The sequence below is a fragment of the Anas acuta genome, chromosome 8 (assembly GCF_963932015.1).
Source record: "Anas acuta chromosome 8, bAnaAcu1.1, whole genome shotgun sequence".
NCBI lineage: Eukaryota > Metazoa > Chordata > Aves > Anseriformes > Anatidae > Anas > Anas acuta.
The window spans coordinates 7,258,824-7,278,507 of NC_088986.1; the positions used below are offsets into that span (position 1 = coordinate 7,258,824).

Sequence of the window (19,684 nt, forward strand, 5' to 3'; positions counted from 1 at the left end):
AGACCATATTTCAAAATTATGGTCCCAAGAAAGTGCATTTATTAATTAGGCCTTAGTGAGGTATAAAGAAAAGAAATTCCTGGGATGAAAAAAGAACATTTAGACTGCTAAAATAAATACAAAGATCTCTTCTGGGATGCATGACGCTGAAAAAAAGGTATGTTACATTAAAATACACACACAATAAGTTAATACGTATTACTTGCTTTATTGAAACACTTCTGGAAGAAAATAGCAACCGTAACTGCATAAAAGCATTTCAGACATAGGATAGCATTTTGGTAATTAAGATTATGTCTAGACCATCTAGTTATGAATGTTTTTTCAGAGGTAAACTACATTAAGCTATTTAGTTATGAAGTGCAAATTGTAAATATGAAACATCAGGGAAAGAATAAAATATAAAGAATGAAATGAGCAGAAGTAGGTGATAAATACTGGCTTTGCTACTAATCAGGTAGTGTTAGTTCTGTGCTGCCTGGTTCACAGAATATTTTTCTCTCTGTATAATAAAGTACATTTTGTTGTGTTGGATGTCTGTCTAAAATGCCAAACAAACTGTCTTTCAGAAAAATTATATGGCACTGTTACATTTCAATGTGTACTGGAAATCTGACAGGAATAAAAAAAACAACCTCAGACAGGGAACTCAGCTAGGTCTTAAAGGTATGCAGTGGGAATTGGTGTGCTAACAAGATTTCAGTTGCCCTTTGTCTATAACCTCCTCTAAGCCTGAACCTGTGCCCTTTATTAATTTTTTTTTACAAGCCACATAGAATAAATAGTAGAATATTTAAGAAGAGAGACTTCCTGTAGTTAGGGTATTAAGAAGAAGAGTAAAGGTAGTAATATACTTTGCCTAGGAAAAATGGCATCAACAGAACAAAAAATGAAGCAGGTGCTATTGTCTGAGATGAAAAAACAGTAGAAAAAAATGCACTCGTAAAGGAAGATCACTTAAATGTCCTTCCTTAACTGTCCATACTTGTCCTGTCCCAAATGTCTGGCTCTCTGCCTTGCTAAAAGTGTTCAGCTTCTCCTTGAAATCTAAATTTTTATGTTAAAGATGAAAGATTACCTGTAAAATTAAGCTGTATTTTTTAATTTATAAAAAAGTTAGGGGATTTCTCTGACAGTGTAAGATCAATATATATTTTTCTATAGAAGTCGCAATCACAGGAGGCTACACTACAGTTTCTGCCAAAGAGACAATGTAGGGACACTTCATATAAATTTGCCAATGTAGGGAAAGGATCATCACAGGGTAAACAAAAGTTTCATGCAAACAAGTGTTCATTCAGACCACGTGCATACTAATTCTGAAGAGGTCAAAATTTGACTTCTGCCTACCTTGGCAGTATTGTTTTAATAGCCATCTGCGAGTGTCTTTTCAGTACTAAAATTATTTTTAATGTAATGTTTCCTATGCTGGATGAAAATAGTTTTTATAATCTAAAGTGGGACTTGAGCCCAGTATCCCAATATATAAAGCCATTACATTAACCAGCTGAGATGCTCCGTCATAAAAAGATAACTACCTTTACATAAATAACTCCTGACAATGCAAGCAGAGCTTGTCTTTGAAGGTGAGAGAGAACACTGTAGTTTACTGTATTATGTGAATGATAAAAATGATATTTATAGACCAGACTAAAATGACCCTAGTGATGAGCACTGAGAGATTTACACTTTAAGGGGAAAAAAACTTTTTAAGAACTGACATCATCATCAAACAATTTGTGTTTCTCAGTGAATCTATGAGCTGAGCCTGGTGTTTTAATGACTAGAAATCATGAATATTAAACTAGAGAAAAGTTGACAGTATTTAAATGAGCATCATTAAGAGACACATAAATTAACAGGATTTTTAGTTCTTGTGGAACCGCCGTTTCAATGTTAATTAAACAACTGGAGTGCTCTTGTGCATTCCCAGCAAACTGTCCCTAATGTGTTCTGCTGAATATCATTATGGGTGGCTGCCTTGCTGTTTAATTATTTTCAAGCTGATTTTTTTTTTTTCCGTTGCTGCAGTGGTTTTGTGCTTGTCTTGCATTCAGAAGGTGATGGGGCTTAATCCCAAAGGAGTCTGTCAGTTTGATCTACATGTGGTGCCTATACTGAAATACCCATTTTTGTAACTAATAAAACATGCACATATAGTGTTGCTGCCTAACCCTGCTGAAAAAGCCCCACTATTGCCTGCATTATCTTTGTACGTAACAGCCATTTGATGACTTACTGGGATTTTAGCGGTAGTTCTCTATCACAGTGGTAATCATTATTTATTCCATTCTGCACACGCAGGTGGTAGGGAATATGAATTTAGATATAGAGCCGGGAAGCAAAATAAGCATGAGCTCTAGTTATTTTATAAATGTGAAGAGCAATCCTGCACAAAGCTCTGTTTGCTCTATCTGTTTAGCAAATTCACTGTTCCTTTACTTCTACCTGCACTAGGTATGTGTAAATCAGGAATTAAAAGTGTTTCTTTTCAATCACAGACATTCAGCTCAGTACCATGTCGGTAGGGAGCACAGACTTTTTGATTTTCCTTTAACAGACCTTGCCTTACCAATCTCCCTTGGGTGGCTCTGCATCCTTCCCTTCCCATGGCAGTGGCACTCTGCCTGCCTCGCAGACATGTCCTCAGATGTTTGAAGGCCATGTTGGATGGGGCTTTGAGCAACTTCGTCTGGTGGGAGGTGTCCCTGCCCATGGCAGGGGGGTGGACCTGGATGATCTCTAAGGTCCTTTCCACCCCAAACCATTCTGTGATTCTGTGATTTATCCAGACTCCATGTTAGACTGCCTGCTCAGCCAGAGGCCTGCCATGAGGCTCTGTGTGGACCCCTGGAATGGAAGACCACCTCTGCTTTTTAGGTTTTCACCAATGTTACCTCCTGTCTTGCCAGGTGGTTCCTCATACTATCTGCCTTGAACCTCATGTCTGACCATCAGGAAGCCCTGTTTGGACATGGGTCTGGGCAACCTGCTCTGGGTGGTCTTGCTTGGGCAATAGGGTTGGACCAGATATTTGGTCCCTTCCAACCTCAGCCATTCTGTGCTTCTGTGCCCTCCTGAAGCCAAGGAAGATGTCCAGACCAAGCACATAGAGGTGAACATCCCAGCTAAGCTACCCATAGGTAGGTGCTGCACTCTACAAGTGAGGCAAACACCGTGCCAAGCATCTGCGTAGGCTCCACGTAGATGGGCCGCTGGGGACTGGGCCAGCTCTAGCTTACGCAATGAAGAGGATGTGAGTATTTTCTGCCCCTTCTGCACTGCCTAAGCACAACAGAGAGAAGGCTTTAAATGCTGAGTTAATGTCCATTAAGTCATATGCAACTGCCCTGCTTCCTTCCCTGCTGCCCTGCAGCGTCATTAGGAGCACAGAACACAGCCTCCAAATTATGGCTGCATATTACTGAAACCCATCAGATCTAAATCTTTGGGGCTTTGAACACATTCCTAATCCATTTAACCTCAACTGACCGACAGCCTGGCCTTCAGAATAAAAACGTGGGTGGCAACATGACAAATTGCTGGCTGGCCTGAGTTTGAGAAAAGGTCTTTTTAAATTTGTGAGTTGAGGCAAGAAAAAAATATTCTTGTTTTCTGCCCAGGAGAAGGCAGACTTGGATGTGTCAGCTGGTGATGTTTCCCTACTCTGTACTATTACTCGGTATCTAAGTAAAGCCAGAGTGCAGGTGTTAAAAAAGCTCTACCATCCTACACATTTGTAATGCCAATAACTGCATAAACACACTAGGAGCAGCAGTGGCTTTCTCCATGGAGTACAGCAATCTGTAGAGATAATATACTTAGTGGTGCTGTGCTGAAGTTTTGAGGAAAAAAGTAGATGGAAATTAGAAGTCTGATACAATCCTTGGTTTTAGGATTTTTTTTTTTCCAATTTACTGAGAAACATGACTGAACATTTGTCGATGGGGGAAAAGTATTTTGCATCCAGACCTCAATTTAATTAACTAAAAGTTGTTTCTGAATGTTTTTCTTCCTACCTACCTACTCACAGTTGCCTGTATTAATAGAAACGGTTGATAGATGTCTTCGGGGGAACTTCCTATCTAATTAGTAGATTTTTTCATACTGCATCTTGCCAATAAAAACAAAATTAAAATAACCAAACAAAGCTAATTATGTGGTGCTTTGAAATACCTGTCACATAGTTGAATATACATTTCCTCCTCCCCTTATTGTACATTACATCAGTTAATAGGTATTTATACATGATGCATTTCACTTTCTGACAGAATGCCGTGGTGTCATGTTTGCTTAGGAGGTGATACCCAGGTCCTTTCTGAACGGTTCCTGACTGGAGCAGCAAGAAATGAGGCAGCTGGATTTCACAGAGTAAGCAGTCGCATCAGCCAAACAAGTTCTTGACTTTATTTGTTTAGTCTCACATCCTTGGAGATCCTCCCACCCCTCTTCCCCACCAAATCTCTAAGTAGCTGGTGACAGGAGATGTGAGTATTGAATGCAGAGCTGGAGTAGCACAGAGTTTGGGGTGTCTGGATGGGAGACCTATTTAGGTTAGATTTGGTGCCTGATTTGGTCTTGGGTTGGTTTGGGATAATGCAAAAGGGTGCTGTTCGCATGTTGTCTCTTAGAAGGTGTAAATAGTCCTTGGCTTAGTACTCCAGTACTGATTTAATAAAATGTATTCTGTATAGTCTCTCCAGATTTATTCCAGACTTAATCATAATGTAGGAAAGCATGATATTGTGTCTCAGTTTGGCTCAAGTGAAAAATAGAGTTTACTTGGAGGTAGACCAGCTCTTCTCTGAGTCATCAATTTGCTGAATTTTTACCAACTTTGACCAATCTCTTGGGATTTCCTGACCTCAGGGAGGGGGTGAGAGGCAGACGTATGTGCAGTTAGATTCTTTTTGTAGGATAATGTTCAACTCACTGAATACACACTGGATATTGCTTCCAGAGCTGGCAATTTCATGTAAGTCGTCTGCATGGTTTCAGATTGCATGCTACAAGCAGCTGGCAGAGTTGTAGACAGCTCTGTGTTTTATTACTTATAAAAGACCTGTCTTAGGAGGCATGTGTGGCAGTTCCTATGGATATTTAGACCAGTAGGAAGTTGTAAATGCCAGCAGCAAAAGCAGGTTGCATGGTGCTGCTAGTGCAAAGGCAAACAGAACTGTATTGGATAAAAATCTTGGCTACAGGTTTCAGGAGGGAGGACAACAAACCTAACCCAGGAACAAACTCCCATCAGGTTAGCCAGCCAGCAACACCCACGATAATTCAACAACCAAGGTAGGAGGCAGGCTTTCCTTTGCACTGAACTTTGCTGGAGGAAAAAATTAAGGTCTATAAGCTGAAAACAGTGCTTCAAGGGTCATGCCAAATGCATGCTCCTAGCACTGTTGAAGGCTGCATCTTCCTTATGTTGAAGGGCAACGATCTTCCTCATTTACATTTATTACAGCGGCCACGCTGATATGATTTTGATTCATTAGACCAACTTTTACCTTTGACTCATTTGAATTTCTTGGAAATATCTGGTACAGTCTATAAATTCTTGTCTTTCTTTCGTATGAAAGAGGAAATATGAGCCTCCAAAAATGCATTTTATAATGAAGACAACTGTGCCATCTTATTACTTATTCCTCCTCACCAACTCCCTTGTGTTTAACTTCCACAGTAAGTGCCACACAGCACAAACTGTTATTCCCGAACACAAGGCTGTATTCAAAACAGTTATTTAATTTTGCTGGGCCTGTAGCATAGGATCAAGCAGTGTTGTTTAGGTGCTAAGTGTTTTATAGAGATTTTCAGAGTGTTTCTGTGTCATTTAAGTATTGCAAATTGCAACCAATGTCTTGTCAATAAGGCATTATACGGGTGGACGTCTTTGTGAAAATAATCAGAGTAATGAAAACATTTACATGCCCATGCCTCCCAATTTTGGATTTTCTTCTTTGCTGCCTTTGAAGCTTTAATTTATCTGAAGGTTGTTCTGAAGCTGCCTGCAGGTTTTCCAATAGAATCCCATATCCTAATTCGTGCCTCTTCAAAGCTAAGCCCATACATGTTTTTGCTCCTTTCTCTTCAGTCGATGATATCATTGCCATCTGTAATCTTTAGGTATTAAAAGGTAGGGATAGATTTTAAATATATCTTCATGTAGATAGATACTTCCATTGCTTAGCTTTCTGGCTCTGACTAAAATAGAGATGTAATGAATCCTCTGGTCAACATCTTCAGGCCTATTGCATGAAGGAACCTGGGGATTGTTCAGCAGGTGAATCCTTCTCCTCCCAGCTCTGAATACTGGTCTGCCTGCTCCAAACAGCTGCTGCCACAAGTTTTGGTTACTGAACAGGAATAAAGTCAGGGCTAGATTGCCAGCCCTGCAGTGTGTGTTTTTATTTATACCTATACAAATTCTGATTCTGTGTCCTATTTGACACTCTGCACAGGTGTCAGTGATGTAACAAGGTGTTGGAAACCTGGCCTAAACTCACCACCTCTCAATCTCTCTCTCTCTCTGTCTCTTTCTCTCTCTCTCTCTCTTTTCCTTCCCCAGCAGACTTTAACAAACTAATGAAATTGGGCTTTGGCACCCTTGTTCTGAAAGGGTCTGGGATAGTGGATGAGAGGCGAACTGGTTCCTGGACATCAGCAGTTGCTGCTCTGTGCAGGTTATGATGCAAAGGTGCAAGCTATGCGTGCTCACTGCCTCTGCCGTGCATGGCAAGCTGGGTCAAGTTTTCCTCAGTGTGTAGGAGGAAAGGAGAAGGTTGCAATTTCATTGTTTAGAAAGTTGTTGCAAGCCTATAGTGGAGTGAGATGGGAAGCAGGGAATGCAAGAAAGAGAAAACCCAGCAAACAATAAAAGGGCTTGAAGACAGCCTAAGGACTAGAGGGGAAGGAAACCAGAGACACCAGCAAGAGGAGAACCCTTGCTGTAGCGCCTGGTTTTGCTGTTTTTGCTCTTCTCTGGACACAGAAACACCGGAAATAGATGCAAGCTATTAACATGCCCAGATCGAGCCAGTTTGAGGCCTTTTCTTCTGACGTCTCACCTCTGATCCTGCACTGACATGCCAAGCACCCACTTGTGGGGCTGTGCAAGGATCTCCTCCTGCGTGGAGCTCCTCGACCCAGCCTGCGGTTCCAGGGCTGTGCTGGGTACCCGCAGCCCGGGAGCTCTGGTTGTTTGCAGGAGGTTTGTAATTACAGTGTTTTGAGACAAAAGGTTCTGAGCAGGAGCGTTTAGCTGGCTCCCTATCAATTGAAATGCAGGTTTTCAAGCAGCAGTAATCTGATACTCTTTGCTTCTGCGATTCCGAGCTGCTCCTGCGTGCACATCAGAGCCGTACACACAAAATCAGATATAAAACAGCTTTTCAGAAATCTTTCTTTGTTCTGGGCTTTTAATGTTTATTTTTCTTGTACACAATGATGATTCTAGTTAAAATAACATTGCATCATTTGGCTCAGGTTACCAGATAATTGGGGAGTCTTTAAAGCGGATTTTCAAGTTGAGAGTAGTAGAGACAATTTATAGTAGAACAGATGGTTGGCCTTCATTTGCCTGTTGACAGGTAGCGTGTTGTCAGCACTTCAGGTTGTTATCATACAGAGAACAGCAGTTCAGAATCTTAATTGGGACCCAAAAGGATATACTCTACAGCATTTCCTGGGCATTTACAGGCACAGGAAGATGTACAAAACAGAATGGGGGGAGGAAAGAAAGCCGAGGTATAAATGTGATTCAAATGCAAAAATGTTGGGTTTGTGCGTGACGATTGCAGTGTACAAATCTCTTAATGAGAAGAATACAAGAACTGAGAAGATGAAAGAACGGGTGAAAAGAGCACTTCAGCCCATGCATGGGGTGCAGCTGGGGTCTTTGCGTCCTCACACAAGAGCATCCTGTTGTAGCAACAACAAACAGTTTGCTCCAGCAGCAGAATAAACTGTGCAAGCAGCCATGCAGGGCACCTGGAAGAACGTTAGGAAAATTGAGGGATTTCTAATTGATTTTTTTTTTCTCCACTGTGATTCATATACTCACTATATCATGCGGGAGGCAACTGAAATCATTCTCTGAGGCAGCAACGTTGTCATTACCTGTAATGTACCTGTCCAAGCAGGAAGAATGTACCATAAAAATCTGGAACACTTTTTAAATAGCAAGGTTTGCATTAAGTATTACAAATCAATTGCTAGCATTGTTACCCTTGTAGTTTATTTTACTATATTTAATTACTTTATTTGGTGTGCTGACTCCTCCAGGGAGGCTGTGTTTTCAGAAAGTCAATGGTTCCAAAGGGTTTGAAGAAGAAATGCTTGTTTGGATAACTGCTGGGAAACTAAAGTATGTGCTGGCAGCAAGAAAGCCGGCGGTGTGGTCCACGGGGGACAAATTCCTCTCTCCTACTTGCTGCTTAGAGAGAATCCCCTGAAATAATGCCATTATCCCCAAGTATATTGTCAACCTTTGCTCTTCAAATATTCTTTACCTCACACATCCAGTTATGAACTCCTTTCACAACTCATTATTATTATTGAGGGCTAACAGTGTGCTTGGCCCAAGTCAGTAGCACATAATTCCTGCCTACAGGGCTAACAAGCTATGGTGGGCTGCACTCTTTCAGAAATGAAATCAGAGTCTAGAAGCAGGTCACATCCCAGCTGTGATATTTTCCCAAGGAAAGCAGCTCGGTTAAGCATACAGCTAAAGCGTGATCTCCATCTGAGAGGCACATGACGCTGTATTATTTAGGAGTGGATTATTTGAAAAAAACAAAAATCAGTCTCAAGGAAGGTGCGTTTTCAAGCCTTGCAACAAAATGGAAAGGAAGCAAACACCTCTAGCACAACTTTGTTTTAAACAGTAATGAGACATCAGAGGAGACCATTATAAAATTCTTTGGGACTCCATACAGCAATACAACAGACACCTATTGCCACAGAAATTTCAGGAACACGTGGAAAATGCACACAAACTGGATTAGAAACAGAATGTCCTCTAGCAAGCTTCATTTTTTTTTTTTATATATATATATATATATATATTTTTTTTTTTTTCTCCCCAGCAAGCCACAAATGCTACTTTCATGCTCAAAAACAAAAGGGGGAGAGAACTTTACATCGGCTGAGGAGTGTGAGAAATTCACACCACTGTGCCTTGCCTTGCGGATAAAAAGCTGACCTCTGCTTTCAGCAAGCCCTGCTTCCTCAGCTGGGCAGAATGATTGGACCTTATTCAGTTTAGAGCAAGGTTTGGATGCTCACTGTTTCACCCTTGCAAAAGATTATTTTGGCCAAATCATGATTAAAAAGATATTTTTAACTGGCTTCCACAGACAAAATGTCAGAGGATTTCTTTCTGAGTCAGAGATTTAACTTCTGTTTTGGGAGCATTTCTGGAGCACTTCTGAGTCGCTGCAATTCTCCAGTGCAGTGTGCTGAGTTTATTGTTCTGTGCAAAATCGAGTGGGTGCTAACTATTGGACTGAGAGCCATAGTGGCCATGCATGGGGTCACTGATGCTCGGCTTTAGATGGATGAGATGTACCATGAAATTAGTGGGCTTGCTCATGCTGAAAGCCATGCATGCTTTGGTGCTTTGCCAGATTGGAACCAAAGTTGTCTTTTGATGCATGGTACAGGTGTAATACAGGTAACAACATTAACAGCTGGTCCACTCCTCCGCACTGCTGCAACCTTGTGTGCACCTGAAAAGTCATGAATAGCATAAAAGCCCTGTTTATTTACTGTCTTTGCTCATTTAGATCTTGGAGACTCTGCTGAACCCGAGCTAGCAAAATTAGCTGAGCTCAGGTGAAACAAACATGTTCTTGCCAGTAAGCAAACGAAGGCCTCCTGCCCATGTCTGTGAAAAACTGCGTAGGGATGAACTTCAAAAGTGCTGTTGAATCTAGGGGCATTATCAGCCGGTGTGCCATCACTGCTCTCGATGGGTCTGCCTGATAATATCTACCTCCTACACAGTGCTCCCCGTCTGACAGAAAACTGCCTACCTGGCAATCTTTGCCAAAAACTCGTTCAATCTTAGGCATCTCTGACAACTACATGCACAATACGATGAGATGAACAGCTGTAGAAGCGAGATGTAAGGAAAAAAGATTAATCTATTTTTTATGGCCAAGAATGGGATTAAGAATCCATGCTAATTGTAGACAGTTACACTAAACCTCTATCTGCTTTGGCTACTCTTAAGCATTTCCTCTCTATCTGGTGCTTTATCTGTTAAATTAACCTGCCACAGCTGCAGAGGTATGAGCAGATGCTGGAGGACTACCTTGCTGAGCGGGATCCAAGCACAGAGATGGTGACATTTGACAGATATTTCACAGTTCGCTGGGCAAGAGCGTACCATTTTCATTTGCTGCCAACCCCCAGGGAGAACATGGAGCTCACCGGTGAGCCAGGACCACTCATTTTGTCTGGGGTAGGAGCATAGTCCCCGTCTGCAACCTGCCAGCCCCTCGCAGACCACGCACTGGGGCCCTGGCTCCCGGCTTCCCTGGGGAGCAGCGTGCAGCATCTGCTGGGGCTTTGTGGGGTCAGAGAGCCCAGGGCAATGCTCTGTACACCCTTGGTTCCTGTCCTGCGCTCCAGGCGAGCCAGGCACATTCGGTCCCTAATTATCCCCAATTAATAATTAAGTGGGTTTGTTTGTTTCTTTGTTTTTAAAGGCTTCTCTTTCCCTTCCATTTTCTTTCCTTACTGTAACATTTTCTTGTGATACTGGAAAGCATTTCTTCATTGTTTGGACTAATTTCCAAACAGATTAAAAACTGTTGTAGCAGTCAAGCTTCAGTTCCTTCGTTTATTAGATTCAGAAGACAGCAAATTCCTTAAAACACAGATATAAACAATTATGGTAATGCATTCTGATTTTATAATTAGTTTTCATCGCATGAAACATATATAAGTTTGAGCATCAGCTTTTTTTTTTTTTTTTTTTTTTTCCTGCCCTCCTCTTTTCCCAGCTTCGAGTTTGGAGTTCATGCATTTCCATTCCCAAATGTGCTCACAGTCCTTGGTGGGCTACATAGTAAGGGATGCAGCCTTACTCCTCAGAGACACCAAAATATGAGAGAGAAGGCCACAAATGCTGGAATGGGGAATATTTTACTGTAAAATAGATTAACTGTGGCATGTCTTTTTTTTTTTTTCATTATGAAAAAGATAAGGAAATTGCATAAGCTTTCTGAAAATTTTCATTCCCATCTCACAGTGAGATCAGGAACCTGGGAACTCAAAAGCATTCAGTATCCAGGTGAAATAAGGCACAAATGGTGCTAATCTCTGGAGTAGGGCAAAGTGGCTCTTTTCACAGTGAGTGCTAGAGGGGAGGTTTTTGCCTACGGATATAAATACAAAGCTCTCAAGTACTTCATGGCAAGCCTGACCTCGCCCTGCTACACTCACTGAGATATTTTCCAGTGACTTTTTTTGGGCACAGAATCAAGCTGTTGGGACTTTGCTGAGAGCTGAATTTGGGCCCTTGTTGTTATTACATCCAAGAGCTTCTTAATTTTTGTTTTAATTACTTTTGTCTTACACATCCAGAAGGATAGGAAATGAGTTCTATTAATATGTTGAGAATGCAGTGATCATTAAAGAATAAAGAAAGGATTATAGTAGTCTGGTGCAGTCCTCCCACATGGAACCCCGAAACCTAATTGTAGCCCTTGAGGGTTTGAGCATTGCCCTGCTTAATGATAATTTGTGTCACTGCTCCAAAAAGGAAGTGGCTGTTAGGGCAGGAAAAAAGCTCTGATGAACAGCAGGAGAGATTAAATTAACATGAATGGGAAGAAGCCCCATATGTGATCCTGGGATCCATTAAGAGAGGTATTTCCAGGAGAAAGAGGGAAGTATTAATACCATTGTACAAAACACTGATGAGTTTTGAACAATCTCATCTGTATAATTCTCATCACTTACCTTCAAGGAAAACAAAGTCAAGCTGAAGCAGGTGCTGGAAAGGACAGCAGGGTGATGGGGGCGGACGGCTGGAGAGCCTGCCTGACAAGTGGGGACATCTCTATTCTGTGTATTGAAGTACGGCAAAGAAAGCCTTGAGCTAGCACCTGCCCAAGCTAGTACATCCAGATGGTGCACTCAAATGTGGAAATAGCAGCATCAGTGTGGCCCTGAACCTCAGCTGAAGTACCCTGCAATGCAGCAGTGCTTGTTTGCTCAGGTGAAATGCTGTGCTGAAGCACCTTTACAGCTTCCTTCAACTGAGGCTGGCTTCTGTGGAGGCCAGCTTGCACGGGTTTTTTCCTTGGGTTGTGGCACATCCTAAAAGATCTTTCTGAACCTACTCGAGTCAAGACTGAATGGATATAATTTCTCTCTTTCTGAGGAGAGAAGCACGTACTGAACTGTGTGCACATATGTTATGGGAAGGGTAGGTGAAGGAGGGAGAATGGGAAGGAGCTAGTTAAATCTGGGGCAAGGATAAATGTACTATAAGTGGTCATGAACACAGAAGGAGCCCTAACTGGCAAAGGAGCAGTTCTGCAGTGGCTTTACATTAAAAGTATCGAACCTGGTTCTTAGCTGATGTTTGTTACCTGTCACATTTCCTGGGTAAGTCCATGTCCCCTGTAAGTGCCAGAGTGCTCAGTAAATCTCCTGAGGCCAAGAATTCACAGGGTCTTCTGGGCTGGATAGTGGTGTCTAACTTACATCCATTCATTCTGTCACCTAAACACAAACATCATTTAACCCTTTTTTTTAAACACGTTTTATAAGTAGACCTCAATGAAACCTAAAAAGAATATTGGGATCTCATAGATAAGGGAAATATTTTCACCTGCAGGCACGGAGAAGTGAAATGACAGAGCTGTGGTTGCACTGTAGACTGGGGACAAAAAGAATCCATATTTCTCATGTTTCAGTTACAAGGGGCCAATTGAAACCAGTGACAGATTTACACCGACTGGCATTTGAGAGGGTGAATGAGGGCCCCCCCTTTGATTCCTTTTAAAGAGGTCTTTACCCAGTACCGATGCGCAGCCACTTCTGGGTGAGAACTCAGAGGTGACAACTAATTTACAACCTCCTGCAAAGCCTAGACATTGGAAGTAAAGATTTGGCTAGAATGACAGGACGCTTTGTAGACCAAGATCCAATCACCAGATTTTGTTTCTTTGATAGGAAATTTTCTTTGGTGATTCTGGAAAAAAGTACTGCGTGAAGTTCCTTAACTTCACTGAATGTACCACTGCTTGATGTTGCCTTGGCTGATGTCTGCCGATGCGCTGAGATCTGTGCTAGAGCACTGCTTCAGTATGAACTAAATATCTCCTCTTTGAGTAGGAACTGAACTGCTGTCTCCCAAGTTCTCACTAGCTCTACATCTGATCTTAATTCATTTGTCATGGGTCTGAACGAGAGCGCTACATGCACAGAATGTGGTAGCTCCATAACTGTGGCTACCCCTGCACAAAGGGCTGTTAGTATAACATGGCAGAGAACTGAAGCTCAACTGCAAAGATCTTTGTATGTATGTGTAGGGCAAGGCCCACAAGGTGAGCCAGCCACGTTGTGCTGATGTGCACAGGGTGCTGATCACTCCTTGGGGGGCAGGACCCTTCTGAGGTCGGTGTGAAGGTACGCTGAATTTATGCACTGTATGCTTAAGCATGATGCCAAAGGCAGCCTCTATGCGTCTGTTTGTTTCACTCTTCAAGGCAATTTATACGGACTAGAAGAGACAGAGACAGTGGAGGTTAAATATTCAGGGTGGGGATTTAGCTGCGTGGATCCTTTCGAGGTTAATGGAAGTTGTACCACTAAGTCCCTTCATGTCACTCCGAATAGTCAGTAACCCTTGTACTGTATGCCTTGACAGGAACTTTGTCATAAACAGGAGCAGCTCCAGAATTAAAAATTGTCTGATGAGCCAAATGAATTGATCATTCGAAGGACAGCAAGTTCTGTTGCAGTTGCTATTATGTTCAGAAACTGACATACAAAGAGTTAAGGAAGAGATTAGGATTTTGCAAGAAGTGACCTCTGTTTTCCTATCTGAGATCCTTTTGAGCCTTATGATGCATCAGTTTTCAGTATCATCCCCATGAAGATGTCATCAAATTCTCATCCTGTTATGTTCCAAATATCTCCTGAGAAATTTGAGCCACCTTATCTACACTGAGAGCTAAGCATGTTGAGCACTTGGCACAAACTGGGCTGTAGCGCAAAGGAAGCCAAGCTATGGCTTTAACCCAGAGGTAGTGCTCTGAGGTCCTGGCCATGAGATGTCTCTGTAATATCTGGGTGCAAACTATTCTGAAAGGAGTAATGTTGCACACTGGGCTGTTAGGTTTCTTTCTGGTGTACCACAGCAGAAAACTGGAGGGCAGGGGACACCCGCCTTTCATGCAATAAATTGTATCTCCCAGGGATGTGGAGAAGTTGCAGAGACCCTCGCCTGGGCAGACTTGAATCCTCCACCAGCAGAGCAGTTATAACCTCCAGGAAATGCTTCACATCATAAAACCCTCACCACTTCAAAAGTGGTGTTTGAAGTCACTTTTTCTAGCAAGTCTGGTCATCAGTGACAAGATAAGGGTTAAAAAGCCTTTCTTCCACTAGGAGAAAACAGTAGATTATCAGCCTTTATCCTTCTCAGAAACACCCAGGACACAGGTCAGCTGAACCTTTACGTGAGTCAGGACTCATTTTCTCTAATATAATCATATGTTTGGTGATGGATTCAAAGAAAATTGCCCAGTACTTGCAGGGTTAAATCACTAATAATGATGTTAGTAGTGATCCGGCTGGTGAAGTATAATTCCCCTGGGATCACTTTCTCCAAGAAAGGCAGCTGTGTGCTGTGGTGCTTTTTGTGAGGAAGGCATTATACCCTGATTTCATGTGGATTAGGTGATCGCTTTCTCATCTAACCCTTTTTTTACGCTTAAAGTTCATATCAGTGAGGTGATAAGAGAGTGACATTCACTGACATGTGACCATCTTTTGTCTCTATTTGTCTTCATTACCAGGTTTTGGTAACCTTGGAGAAACAAGTTACAGCAACCATCAGCCCAGGCGACAAATTTGCAAGCAGGCCAGGGTGTAAGCGGGAGGATCTGATCTGAGGTGAGTCCCTGCTCCTCCTGAGTAATGCACCTTCACAGACTTCACTCTTCAGGATGATTTGGTGTAGCAAAAAGGTGTGAAACAGGGAAATCCAGACCCAGGTAATTCAGCTCACGTTTAAAAGGAGGTTTTGCTTGTTGATTAGGTAATCCTTCTCTAGGAAATGCACGGCACCAACTGCTTTTCATGCTAGATTAGTGCTCCTGTGGTCAATTTGCTTTTACTAATGTCAGGGCCCCACGGAGCAGGTTCATCTGTCGCATAGCAACTGCTTCAGCAGCAGTGGAGGTAGCCATGCATAAAAGATTACACATGATGGCAGGGCACAAGTGTGAAGATTTTCAAAATTAGATACAATCTCAGCATGAATATGAACTGCAGAATTGACATGGAAGGATTTTTTTCAAGTCATCAAGTTTCCATATTTATCAGAAAAAGTGGTTTAACTGCAGTGCATGTAAAACCAAGGAAATGCAGAGGGCAGTAATTTAGAAAAAGCAGCAAACAAGCCAGTGTCTGTATACAAATAAATGTAAACAGAAAGCCCCACACAGCTTCTGCCAACTGTGAGGCCGCCTTTAGTTTCATGCTACGGATGCCCTCAGGAGTGGAGACTATCTACAATATTTTATGTACATTTCGAAAGGTCACCCTCTGAAACATCCCACTGGTAAGAGTGGGTGAGATAACTTACGTGGCTTCATTTACAGCAGACTTCAGAGCGACCCGTAAAGCTCCCACACCCTGCTCCACCCGTGCTGGGACTCTGCCTCCCTTGCTGCCTTGTTCAGAGGAGCACATACATTTCCAGCTTTTACTAGCTGCTTTATTTCTGGCTTCTGCTTTGTCTCACAGTCCAGCTTTCTTGGACATTTCTTTTCAAACTACATGCAATCTTTTCTCTTAATAGATGGACAGAGAGAGAGAGAGAGAGATTGATCGATTAGTTATTTTAGAAGCGGTATGTCAAGGACTGTGTTTTGTTGCTAAAAGAGGTTTTTCTTCTGTCTCTAAAGTAGAGCAAAAGTGAGAATTTGAAGATCTTTGTATTTGAAGTGCCCTGCTAATTTGACAGACCACTTTTGCAGGGAAGGTTTGTTTTTGTTTTGTACTCTTCTGTATTCCCTCTTACAGGGAGGACAAAAGACTCAGCTCACGCTGCAGAGCGCTGTGGCTGATCCTTTTGTATGCAAGACCAGCAGACTTGCCTGAAACAGGAACCTTGGAGGTAAATCAGGCTAATGAAGCAGCTCAGAGAGGCAATGTGCATTATTTGTATCCCACAATGATTTTAAAGTCAACACACATACAGTACCGAGTATTTTGAAGCCTAAGATACCTGTAGGAGATCCAAGAGAAGGCGGTTCATCTAGTCTCCTCAGTGCTTTCATTTAGCTGATAGCAATTAGCTCTCTTTTCATAGTGAGGAATACAGGAACCATTTCACTCTCTGGATAAATTTTATCTAGGCAAGAAATTATGTTATGACAGTTGCTATCCGTGATGCTAAAATGCTTTTATTAGGACAATTACAGCTCTTTTTTACTCCAGGCTGAAAGAGAAAGTGAAAAGCTAGCTTTGCTAGAGAGAAGGCAGTTTGTTAGGAATGGCCTTTTGCTGCAAAAAGATCAGGGTCTTCTGGATTAATCTTTGGATTATATAGATTTTCCAAGGATAAGACAGCTAAGTCATCCTCCGTCTCTAAGGAAGACAGCATTGTAGCTGCTTTGGCTAATCTAAGACAACAGCTTTTCCCTTGGAGGGTGTCAGTAATCCAAAAGATTGGTAGATAAAATAATTGAAGTTCTCAGGGGTTAAGTTTAGAGACTGCAGCCATTTTTGCAAGAGCAACAGCTTATTAAACTGACAAAGCCACACTCCACTACCCACTGGCCCTCGCTCAGCTGCCATCACAGTGTTATCTCCTCAGCTTGTGTTTGGGGCATTTTGAGGGGAAGGGAAGACAGGAGGAAAAAAATTAGGGCGTCATAACAGCCAAAATTCTTCCTTGCCATGAATAAGGTTCATAATTCTGTCCAGTTCAGCTGTATTTACCAACCTGAGATGTCGAAGCACAATCTAGGCTGCAGTGGTGGTGGTTATCCTGCTCTACACAATGGGAATGCTTTACTAACCTTGTTTGTAAGCAGGAAACTGAGGCACAGAGTGCTTACCTGATGTTTCCCATCATGCTATATATTTATGGTATAGGAAGGAGAGTCCCAAATTTTATTTCCCATTTTATACTATATGAGCAACCTCACGTTCTCTTGGGCCCAATGCAGGACCTCAAAGTCCAGCAGTTGGTACCATGCCATAGCTTGTGCCTGGAGCCTGGTACACCACAAAAAGCACACACAGCCCATGGAGCCAAGGGCTCTCCATCCCTCCCTGCATCAGAGCCTTTGTCAGTGAGCATGCTCAACCCTGTGAGCCACAGCAACATTTCACGTGACATCTCCAGTGCTGAACCCTCCCCTTGCATGCTTCTCCAGAAGGCATGGAGCAATTGGGCTGGGGAATAGAAAACTGTTATTAAATCAATGCTTTATTCAGGTTTGGTCCTGTGAAAGATGAAAGAGGGAGGCTCTCCCAGGGGCCACCCAACCACGAGTCTTTTTGTGTTTGAAGAGCCCCATCATTAGCCTCCACTGTTTGCAGATATCTGACATATTCAGGCAACGTTTCTGATAAAACACATAGAATAATTTTCAGCCTCTCCTTACATGATATTGCCAAGGGCTCATTTTCTATCTTGCACTTAGACTGCCAGCTTTATAAGACCAGCCCTAGCTTTACTCAGAGCACGTTTGGCAACTCCTATTTTTCAAGCAGTCAAGTTCATCCCTGTCAGAGTGTGAGAAGAAACATGCTGCCATTTTTCTGGAGCTATTAATAGGAGACAAATCATCTTCCTTCTCTGATAGGAAAGCTAAAGTAAGAACAGCAGTCATGTCTTTCTGTCTAGATGTATTGAAGGTGATACTAATTATATTTCCACAATAAAAAACAATTGCTTATCAAATGTATATGCATTTTACAAACCCACACATATGTACAAGTTTAGTACTTACAGTATGGATGGATTCTTTTGTTCCTTTTTAAACTGTCCTTTATTCTTCTCTAAAAACCACTCACAAAGCAGAAAAATATGAACAGTTTGACTAATATATGGATTTATGCTGTCCAGCCCTGCCTCTAACAACAATCAGTGCCTGTTCCTGTGGCAAAAGGTGCAGTTCTAGAGCTGTGGCATAGTGGTGCCAGTCACACTTTCTTAATAGACTTGGTAGGAGAAGCTTGGGGCAGGCTCTGAAGAAAGGTGTTTCAAAACTGTTTTTTTTTTTTTTTTAATTTAAAAATATATATTTAGTGCTGTCACCTAGCATATACTGTCTCCTGCAGTGCATTTTCAGAGCCTCTTGTCCTTATCGAAGCACAACATATTCATGAAGAGTTGAGTAGGACTGTTAAGCTGCTTTTAAACCTCATATCTACAATTTCTTTACACATTCATCTTATGTTTCCACCCAAGACAACCAAACCATTTTATGTTAAATCAAAAACAAACAAACAAACAACACAAAACAAAACTATAGATTGGGTATAGCATAGAGAATAATGTTGATGTTTTTTCCAGTATTTGTGGCTACTCCTGAATATCAGTGGTTTTATACTTCAGCAAAACTGTATGCAAATTCTAGATCCTTTATCTGAAATCTGGAGGGCTCTGATAGAATTAATTTTGATTTTATTATCCTTATCTGTTCTTAAATATCTACTGGTATACCATAATCTCTTCTCTGTCTAATACATATTCTTTATATTTTTACAATTTGTTCTACTTTTTTAAAAGTCTGACTCTAGTAAGAGCAATACACGATGCTATAGCCTTTTCTTTACAAATATTTCAGATCTGATAATATGATCACTGACTTCAAATTGTGCAGCAAATTGTGCTTTACTGATCATCCTGGTTCATTTTTTTGAAACAGAGTCCATGAGAATTATGACCCTCTTGATTCACTCATACAGGTAGTACGTATATAAAGCCACTATATTCTGAAGGAGACTGAACTAATGAACTAATTTTCACTATTGATTTTTCCCCCAATTAATGCTGAAGTAACATTAAAGGTATAAAACTTGGTCATTCTATTTGATACATCTATTATCTGGATATGTATTTGCATGTTTTACTTCTGCTCTGGACAGCTAATTATACACCTAAGTCTCTCTTTCTTTCCTCCACTGTTCTCCTTCCCCCTTTCCATCCTATTTACATCATTGCTGTGGAATCCATCACTTTTTTTTCCAGTCTTTTTTGCTACATAGCTGAATTTCAATGGTTTACACAAGTCTATATTATTTTGGAAAATAAATATCATTCTGTTTTAGGTTTCTTAATGCAAAAAATATAATTCAAGCAGACTTACACTGTATAAAATTTATGTCAGTACAGAGAAAAATAGTCCCCATGTTATTTTTTAATTGATAATAATGTTTTCTTGCTGGAAGGAACAATCAGCCTTTCCATTTTCTCTTA

At 41.5% G+C, this 19,684-nt stretch overlaps 1 long non-coding RNA gene across 1 annotated transcript in view; it reads left to right on the top strand.

The window, feature by feature from the left end:
• Window positions 1-4,268: 4,268 nt before the first annotated feature.
• Window positions 4,269-19,684, top strand: part of LOC137860403 (uncharacterized) — a 47,404-nt gene continuing 31,988 nt past the window's right edge. The window contains exons 1-2 of the long non-coding RNA XR_011098888.1: window positions 4,269-4,371; window positions 15,042-15,138. This is a non-coding gene — a long non-coding RNA (uncharacterized lncRNA). The remainder of the gene's footprint in view (window positions 4,372-15,041; window positions 15,139-19,684) is intronic.